This window comes from Octopus sinensis, unplaced genomic scaffold (genome assembly GCF_006345805.1).
Source record: "Octopus sinensis unplaced genomic scaffold, ASM634580v1 Contig20058, whole genome shotgun sequence".
Taxonomy (NCBI): Eukaryota; Metazoa; Mollusca; class Cephalopoda; order Octopoda; family Octopodidae; genus Octopus; species Octopus sinensis.
The window spans coordinates 837-11,186 of NW_021836851.1; the positions used below are offsets into that span (position 1 = coordinate 837).

Sequence of the window (10,350 nt, forward strand, 5' to 3'; positions counted from 1 at the left end):
TGGATTTTTTGATAATATTTTGAAAATATTAATGATTTTAATTTTTTAGCTATTATTTAATTTAAAAAAATAATAAAACTTTGTGATCAATTATTTGGTTTATTTCAAGTTCAGTTGAAATGTATTTCATTTTTGTTGTTCCTTTGGGAAAATTAAGACAATTTCCTTCACTCGAGTATCATTATTTAAATTTACTATCTAAATAAACAGTAACATGCAAAATCCTGAAATCTCACATTTAAAAAAATGCATTGAAAAAAAAATGCAAATTCCATTTCACTTTCAAATACTTCTCCAGTCGGACGGGCGACTTTGCTACGATCGACTTTTACTTTCCGAAATTGCATGCGATCATGTACTCTAAAAATTCTATAATTTCAGATCTCAATTCCATTATTTCTATACATCCAAGACTCAGAACTTGCAGATAAATTGAATACACTGACAGATAAAAATCGTTTTTTCACACTATAATATATTAGCTAATTTTACATTTGATAATCTATTTGATTACAATTCAGCAGATGATTACGCAGCAGTGAAGAATAATTGCATTGTAGAGAAATTAATTTTATTGTTAAAACATTAATTTAGATCATGCAACGACAAATTACTGAAATATTGGATTGGTTTGATTTAATATCCTATGAGTGCACACAACTCTGCAGAGCTCACATAATCATGGCAAAAAGTTCGGAGGCTTCAAAAAAGTTTGAACATATTTGTATTTTAACAGAGAAATTGTTTCTGCGATTTCTGATTCCATGAATTTTTTTGATGATTTTCTAAAAGAATGTGAAATTTTGAAGAATTCTATTATTGAGTAATATCAGTTTTAATATATGTTCGATAGTATTCCTAGCGTTCTATCCAAATTAAAAAATATTCCAGCTTTCGATTCGTTTTTGAATCCAGTTTTGAATGGACTCGATGAACAAAACTCGGAAGCATTGAAATATTTACAATCCAATTCGCTGTTTGATTGGATAATGCCTGAAGGATTTGTAAGAGCTGGTTTAATAATCTTCTTGAAGGGAGAGGATGCTTTTTTTGAACATGCAAATTCTGTTTTGAAAGATTTAGACAAAGTATTATTAAATATATTTGATCAATTGCAAGTTTTAAGTTTACTGATAATTTTTTGGCTTTTGTCGTATTATTTAACACTCATAAATTTTAAATATTCTCATTATAATTCTTTTAGAAAAAATTAAAGATATTGAAGTTAAAAGATGATTGGACGAATACTGTAGATTTATTTTTCTCTGATGATCCTCAAAATATATTTTCTAATGTTAGCATGTTACTGACAGATTTACTTAATGAGCCTCAAAATATTCTCAAAAATATTAATGTATGTGAATTTTAAATTTTGATAGGACGTCATTAATTCGATGAGTTCAGTTTGTCAAAATAATACGTCAATTACTTCTATAATGGAAGAACAATCCAAGAATGAACAAGAGTATTTTTCATTAGTAGAGAAATGCAAAATGGTTTTAAATTATAGAGAAAATATACAATATTCGGTTAATAAACATGCTATGTATGTCATTTCCATGAAATTTTAGGACTATATTGTGTTACATTGAAAATATTGTTAAATTGAAAGACGAAATAGTTATCCTTATAAAAAACTCGGACAAGTCTTATATTAATGTTAAGATTCTAAATCAAATATTGAACTCTTCCCATATATATTCAGCTGGTATCAGAGAAACTATGAGACGGGTTCTGGTCAATATGAAATTCGAAAATGTAATAATTTAACTCATTTTATTTATTTTAGTGGGCAAAACAGGTTATTGACCAGGCAAAAAAGTTTACTGAACGTGAAAACGAGAAACGTGTAGATTTTTACAAGTTCTTAAGTATATTTGAACTTAACTTAATCAAAAAAGGTCAAAATTTTCTGGTCGCTTTTTTTGAATTTTTGGATCAAGAAATTACGTTAAATTTTACTGTAAATTATTATCAGTAATAAATTTAGGCACAAATACCATCTGATTATGACAAGTATCTGCCAAAAATAGCTCCGGAAAGTTTTGAAAAATACGAGAATATTTCAAACGAAAATCCGGACTTTGAATATATTAATAAAGGCTATCTAAAAGCAAAGGCTGATGATTTTCTTGATCCGACTGTTATTCCAAAATACATGGCCGATAGTCATACAATAGTTGATGAAATATTGCGAGAATTTGAAAAGGATTCATCAGATCCTGAAAAAGTGCAAAAGGATGAAATTGATGAGAGTGATGAAATAAACGAAGATGAAGTTGATTTATCTATGTCGACTGAAAATATAACCGAAAAAGATTTTTGCGGTAAATCGTGTTCTATCTCAGAAGAGATTAATATAAAATCAATCAAACTCTCCATAAATAAGTTGAAATGGGTTTTCTAATTTCAGTATTTCGGTAAATGATTTTGTTCTAATTCGTCTCAACAAGGAGCTTAAAAGCCGTGTGTTTGTAGTATCCGAGACGGTTTATATATTGGATAAAGTCTCGAGGACAACTCTAAAAACCTACATTTTAGGTATTTTCGGATTTATAATATTGTAGAAACCGAATCTAATTCAATGCTTTATAATGTAATCGCCCTAGTTACCAGGAGAAGTAAATTTGTTTCCCTGGTTTGTTCCTGTCGTAAATAATTATTTCAAATAGAAAAGTAGTAAGTGGTATGGATATCAAAATGGAGATACAGTTGTGATGTTGTCGGTAGATCCTAAATTTGTCGAAAATTCTTGATTATCAGCAATTTGATGAACACGTTACACGACTATCTATATTCAATTTTTTCAATTAAAATTTATTCAATTTACCTGATCACATTCAGGAAATAGATTGTCGTACTTTTTAGATCTGTGCTAGTTTTCTAGCAATTTTTGTTCATTTTTTTGTTTCTCTCTAAAAAGAATATAATTTTATTAGAATAAAAATAAATTTCCTGATTACATTTTGTGATTACACTACTAAGCCGAAATGTGCCACCAATCGAATAACATTACAGATTTATCAACGTCGTTATAAAATATTAGACAAATTTTGTTTCCTTAATGTATTTTGTTCTTTTTCAAAAATCAATCATTCAATCAACGATGATAATTAATTAACGATGACGATGATAATTGGACAAATTAGATCTTAATTAGATCGAGACGTATCTAAAATTAACATTTAAACTTTTTTATTCGCCAAAACGAACATCTCTTACAAAAAACAAAAATAATTAAAAATGTGTCCAAAAATACATGTTTTTCAAAATTAACGTCTCAAAATTGTAACTTTTTAACCACCTTTTGAATACAGAACTTTGTTTATAAAAAGTTTAGACTCATGAACCGAAAAAAACCCTTAACATATTTTCGTTTCTTATTTTTAACCTATATTTCATTAATTTCAAAATTAAAACAAGTCCAAAAATTAAAAAGAGAGAGAAAGTTATCGAATTAAAATTTGGTAAAACTCTTCTTAGTAGTTCCAGTCGCAGACTGAACCTTAAGAACAGAGAAGCTGACGGTTTTACTCAACGGTCTACATTCTCCCAAAAGAACAATATCGCCTTCTTTGGCATCCCTGAATGCCGGAGACATATGGGCAGAAATATTTTGATGCCGTTTCTCATACTTTCCATATTTGCGAATATAATGAAGACTAGGCCGCACAGCAACAATAGTTCTGTTCATCTTCATTTTTTTGATTGTGGCTTTGATAAGTCGTCCTCTGATTGAAATATTTCCAGTAAATGGGCATTTCTTGTCAATGTAGGTACCATTTATAGCCTAAATTGTAAAATATTAAAAATTACTTCTGCAGGAGTCTTAATGCCCAGGCCAACATTTTTGACATATCGAAGGTTCTGTTTTTTTGTTATTTTTGAAGGTTTTTTATTTAAGAACACAGTCGGCTGACGGGCAAAGTGTCTATCTCCCTAAATAAATGAAAATCGTATGATTTTAAAGAACTTTATCGACAGTTGTAACACCCATATATAACAAAAGCTAGGATACGAATAAAACGTGCAACAATTTATTAAAATTATTATTTATAAAATCATTTATTATATAATTAACTATTTTGTTTATTTAAAACGAATAAAAATCAGCTAAAAGTCTTTATAAAATCTAAAAATAAAAAACTTGATGGCTGATAGAGAATTTTTAAGCACGTCGACTTCAATTGAGACTAATTTAAATCTGATTATTGTCTCGCAATATAAATTCACTCTTGTTGTGATAAAATTTTACAAATATCGAACAATTGAAATAAATAAAACAATTTATCAAAATTATAAATTATTTAATTTTGAATTTATTTATACAATGATTGTCTATTCGAAACAAATCATTGTTAAGCTATCACGTGGTTCCATGTCCACAAATGGATCAGATATTGCAAGTCTAACAAGAAAATTAAATTCATTAGTTATAAATTGTGTGTTATTTTTAACAGTCGTCATCTCTCTTTAAACTCAAAATAGAAGATTCCTCATTCCACAACACTCAAGAAGAAATAAAACGTGTTTATGCGGATTTTGAAAGAATGGTATACATATAAAATAAAATCAGAATAACATGTCAAATATATTTGATCGGGGAAAACTTGAAGATTTATTAAAGCAAAAATTCTTTTATTTACCATCATTTTCAATTTATGGAGGTTCAAACAAATCCTAATTTAAAGGCATTCAAGGTCTTTACGACTATGGTCCAATTGGCTGTGCCACTCAATCCAATATTCTTGCAATATGGCGAAAACATTTTATTTTGGAAGAGAAAATGTTAGAAGTTGACTGTTCTATTATAACTCCTGAACCTGTCCTGAAGGCCTCGGGTCATTTAGAACGGTTTTCTGACTATATGGTCAAAGACATGATTACAGGCGCCTGCTATCGGGCAGACCACCTTATTAAACGTATTATATTCATATATTTTTAGAATTTCTTGAATTAAGGATTTCGAATACAAAATGTGAAAATGAATGCAATAAGTTAAGAAATATCATTGATTTGGTATTTTTCTAATTTGATTATTTCAAGTTGGATGGATTGACTCAGAGCGAGATGAACGCGGTTCTTCGGGAGTTTGAAATTAGAGCCCCCAACACTGATAACCCACTGAGTGATCTAATGCCTTTCAATCTTATGTTTTCTACCGCAATTGGACCTTCGGGTTCTGTAAAAGGGTTATATTTTGAATGTTAGTTACAGTTTTTTACGACCTGAAACAGCGCAGGGAATTTTTGTTAATTTTGATGCTTTATTGCGGTTTAACCATCAAAATATTCCCTTTGCTGCAGCTCAGATAGGAAAAGCCTTTCGTAACGAAATTTCTCCTCGATCGGGTCTTCTCAGAGTTCGGTTCAATTTGTTTTGCTATCAAATCAATTAATAAAACGATTTAACTAATTTAGTGAATTCACAATGGCAGAAATTGAACATTTTGTTGATCCAGATGATAAAAGTCACCCAAAATTTGATAAAGTGGCTTCTCTCAAATTGTCTTTGCTGTCTTCTGCTGACCAAATAAATGGGCGACCGAGTAGAGAAGATCTCACATTGGATGAGGCCGTTAAATCAGTTTTATTTTTAAATATATTTTTAGGGTTTGATTGCTAATCAGACACTCGGCTATTTTATTGGCAGAATTTATTTGTTTTTGATTCGCGTTGGAATAAATCACGACAAATTGCGATTTAGACAGCATCTGACAAACGAAATGGCACATTATGCATGTGACTGTTGGGATGCAGAGTGCAAGACTTCTTATGTTATATGTTTATTACAATTTCAAAGGGCTGGATTGAGTGTGTTGGATGTGCAGATCGGTCTTGTTATGACCTATGTCAACATTCTGAGGCTACAAAATCGAAATTGGTTGCCACTCGTCATTATAGCAAACCTGTTTATATATTTATTGTTCATTCAAGATTAAAAAAACCATAACCTGCGCAATTCCAATTGCTTCTAAAATTAAAGAGAAGTACAAATCGTCCACGAATTCAGTTTTACAAAGTTTAAAAAATATGCCGTCTGATGATGCTATCAAACTAAAAAAGGATTTAGATGATAAAAAGTTAATGAAATAAATAATAAAATAGAATTGGATTTATCGACATTGAGGATCAACAAATTGAAATTTCGACAGAAATGGTACAATTCAAACAATCTGAAAAAAACGTTTCAGGTTAATTTTAGCTGAGTTTTTCAGACGAGGAGTATGTTCCGGGAGTTATTGAACCTTCCTTCGGAGTTGGAAGGATTATATACTCTATTTTTGAACAAAATTTTTTATGTAGAGACGGAAGCGACACGAGAACGGTTCCTTCATCTCATAAAAATATTTTCAGTTTATCGCACTTCCACCGCAGATTTGTCCTTATAAATGTGCTGTGTTTCCACTTGTAAAGAATGAGTCGCTTATTAAAATTTCATCAGAAATTGGTTTTTCAAATTTATGTTATTTTATTAGAGGATTCGCTGTATGCGTTGGAAATTTCTTACCGGTCTGACAACTCTGGGGCCTCCATTGGAAGGAAATACGTACGAAATGATCAGCTCTCAGTTCCCTTCTCCGTGACTGTTGATTTTGACTCCATAAATGATTCGTCGGTTACTATCCGCGATAGAGATACAATGTTGCAGATTCGTGTCCCAGTTGTCCCCGTTTTAAATAATTTCTATAGATTGATGATGTGCCAAATTTAATACGCTCATTGTGTTCGACTGGTTCAGATTCTATTACGTGGCGGGAGGTGATACTACGTTATCCTCTTTTTACTTTTAGTTAGATCTTGTTTTTGTCTTATAATGGTCACTTTTTAACACAAAAATTAATACACTTAATGAGGAACAAAAGTGACTACTTAAAAATAATGAAATTTATCATAGTTTTGGGTTATCATTCAAAAAAATTCCAACAGCTAGCAATCTGCTATTTTTATTGATAAACATATTATACTTAAAAAATTGACTATTTGTATTCTAAAATCTGTCTTAACGATGAATTTTTGAATATCTATTTACATCTAAAAAGTGACCACTTAAATATTTCCTATCTATTTTATTATAAAGTGATTATTATTTTATAAATAGATATTTAATGCCTAAGCACCTTTCTGACCTGAAGAAAACTTTAATTGCCGAAGATTTAAGGAATGTACTGTCGCAAAGATTTATTGACATAAAATACAGGATTCCGAAATCGGCGGTCTAAAAAATACTCTCAAAAATACAAAATAATTAATCCCTGTCTACAGGAATAGGTATGGAAGAATATCATGATATCAATTACCTCGTTACGCTAAGGGTGAAATTTCAAATAATTAACCATTAAAAGAAACTACATACCGAAATATTCCTTTGAATCCAATTAAATATATAAATAAAGGTAAACCAAATAAAGACAACAGCGCTACATAATGAAAATAAATTAAGCCGTTTATGATAATTACTTTTAATAAAGGTTAACCATTATATAAAAATATAATTTTATTTAATATGAATATTTTTAATTATTATTTAGGGTTTTTCTTGATTAATTAACACTATGAGCATTATATTTAAGATTAGTTGCTCGATGACCTAACTGTGCCCACGGCCGCACATTCATCGACTCACGGCCGCATGCGGCCGTCACTGCCGCACTTGCGCACCCCTGTTATAAATATTCGATTTCGCACAGTTAAATCAAAATGTTTTGTTTCCTATTTTAGCCTGTTTAATCTCTATCGAAGGTTTTTGATGGTTAATATTAATTCTTAGGAAACATGTTTGGTTACCTCATGGATGATGTCAATTTAGATTCCGTCAATGATCCGACGGTATTTATTTCATATTAATTTCTACCATTTAGATTACAACTACAGGTTCAACTGCAAGTTGAGATTTGATTTATAACTTAATTCATAGAAAAAATTGATCACGATTCCGTCAATCACGAACCATCAAATTTGGCTTACTCAATTGTGGCTATCTCGGTTATGGCTCAATTACTTTATTACTAATTATATTAATTTACATCTTAACTAATAAATCATTCCCGGAAGTATCAAAAATTAAAATTATACCTGAATTCACCATTAAACAGAGCAAAGAATGTATAGTCTGCGTTACCTCTGACTATAGCTAGAGAGACTGATACTGATTCAGTATGTATAATTACAACATTATAGTGCATCCTAGAAAGATAAATAATAATCCTATTATTATAAAGAATGATCCTAAGATTATAAATACAAATCCCAAAAAGATAAATAACGATCCCAATATTATAAATAAAAATTACAAAGTGCGTAAAGTAAGGATAATAACATATGGAAGACAATGTTTGCAACCGAAAAATACGAAAGACACTCACATTTAATTTATTTAATCAATTTCTAAGATTAAGAAACAATATTCCTGTTAAAGAAATTTCCAAAATAGTTGATATATCACCTTCTGCAATTTACAAAATTTGTAAATTTTCGGATGAAAATGAAAATGTTGATTTCTATGCTTATGTACGGTCTAAAGGCCCTAAGAAAAAAGATAACCGTGAAAAATTGAAAAAATTACAAATATTATAATGAGGATAATTCTTGACACAATTAGGTGTAGAGAAAAGCTTTTTACAAATTAAAACAACAGTATATCCATAAGCAGATCAAAAATCAATAGATTGTTTAAAGAATCAGATTTAACCAGAAAACGTTTGAAGAACGTTCAAAAGTTATTCTCACACAAATTCATAAAGATTCTATTAAATATTACGCAACAAAGTTATCAAAACATTCTTTAATAAAAGAATTATTTTTTTGGATGAAAGTGGATTCAACTTACATACATCCATTAATTATGGCTATTCTTTACCTAATATTGAACCCTTATTATTTCAACAAAGTTATAAAGGCCAAAATGTATCCTTTTGTGGAATAATGTCATCAATGTTGACATTAACATTAAATTTTATACGAATTATTTATAATATTGGGATCGTTATTTATCTTTTTGGGATTTGTATTTATAATATTAGGATCATTCTTTATAATAATAGGATTATTATTTATCTTTCTGGGATGCACTGTAAATATTGTTGAAATTACAAATAATAATTAAAACAAAAACTAAATAATGACTAGAATTTTTTAACAACACCCAACAAGCACACAAGAGTGACCCACAACCAATAAGTCACAGTCCGATAAAGAAACACGCCGTTAATGAAACGCAACGGCGTGTTTCATTAACCGACTGTGACATTTAATATTTCAAACTCCAAAAACATGAAAAAAGTGCATTAAGGGAGTAAGGAGAAGAATCCGGAGACAGGCTTAGTCTTGTGAAGAAAGTCTCGACTGAAGGTGTCTCTGAGGACATCCCTGACAGCAGCCTTACTAAAGTCATCTCGAATGGCTACAATGGACACGACCTGTTCGGGGGTGATCTGGTCGTACTTGTCAATAAACTCCTACACATAAGACAGGACAGAACTGTGATCTCAATGAACATCATCGACCTGTCCTCCTGCTTTAACAGTCTGAGCATATCATCCAAAAAGTGGAAAGAAGGGGAGGGAGGGAACTATCGGCCAGCCGCCCAAACAACGTCTCCAACTTGTGACATGGACTACTGCCCTCTTCCAATTGAGTTTGCTGAGGGATGTGAGGGTGTGGGTACAGTGCGTCGACATAGGCCAACAGGAGGTGGTCTCTGAGTCTGTGGAGGAGGGGAGTGGGGTGACAGAGTTTGGAGTAGGAGGTTATTGGAGTTGGCAATCATGTAGTGGGTGAAGAGGGGAGGACACTCCTGTCCTGCCGGTGTTGGATTAGACACGTCAGCTCGTCTACTATATATAGGAGGAGTACGTCTGTAGTGGGGGAGGAAGGAGATGAGGGAGTCGAGGGACACTTCCATTGCCCTTCCCAGGAGAGAATACCCCTCCACTTGCCTTATCACTCTCAATCGTTGTTCGTGCATCCCCACCACTGAAATGTACAGACAAGTCAAAATTTATCACTCGAATTGGTCTCGGGCTCTGTCCTCGAATGCCAATCCGCCCTGTCCTGTTCCAGTCCCTTCCTCATACACCACCCCAATTCCTCTGAGTAGTGGGCCAGGAATCTGCTTAGTCACTCACCATACCCCTCTATCAGTCCCTCCATCACCTCCTCACTCACCAATGGCCCACACACTCAAAAGTCATACCCCACCTTTATATCCACGAAGAAACACCCACATCTGCTATATATACTCACTCACTCACACTGCCTTGTCCAACCAATTAATCAACGACAGCATCTGATTCCCCTCTGCCTCACTCACCAAGTACTCCAACTACTCCTCATTCTCAACACATACTCG

At 31.8% G+C, this 10,350-nt stretch overlaps 1 long non-coding RNA gene and 1 pseudogene across 1 annotated transcript; both read left to right on the top strand.

Moving 5' to 3' along the window:
- Window positions 1–1,616: 1,616 nt before the first annotated feature.
- On the top strand, window positions 1,617–1,962 carry LOC115232221. Its single transcript, XR_003883619.1, has 3 exons — window positions 1,617–1,758; window positions 1,790–1,871; window positions 1,902–1,962. It is a non-coding gene; the product is annotated as an uncharacterized LOC115232221 (long non-coding RNA).
- Window positions 1,963–2,158: 196 nt separating this feature from the next.
- On the top strand, window positions 2,159–8,576 carry LOC115232222 (annotated as a pseudogene).
- Window positions 8,577–10,350: the final 1,774 nt, after the last annotated feature.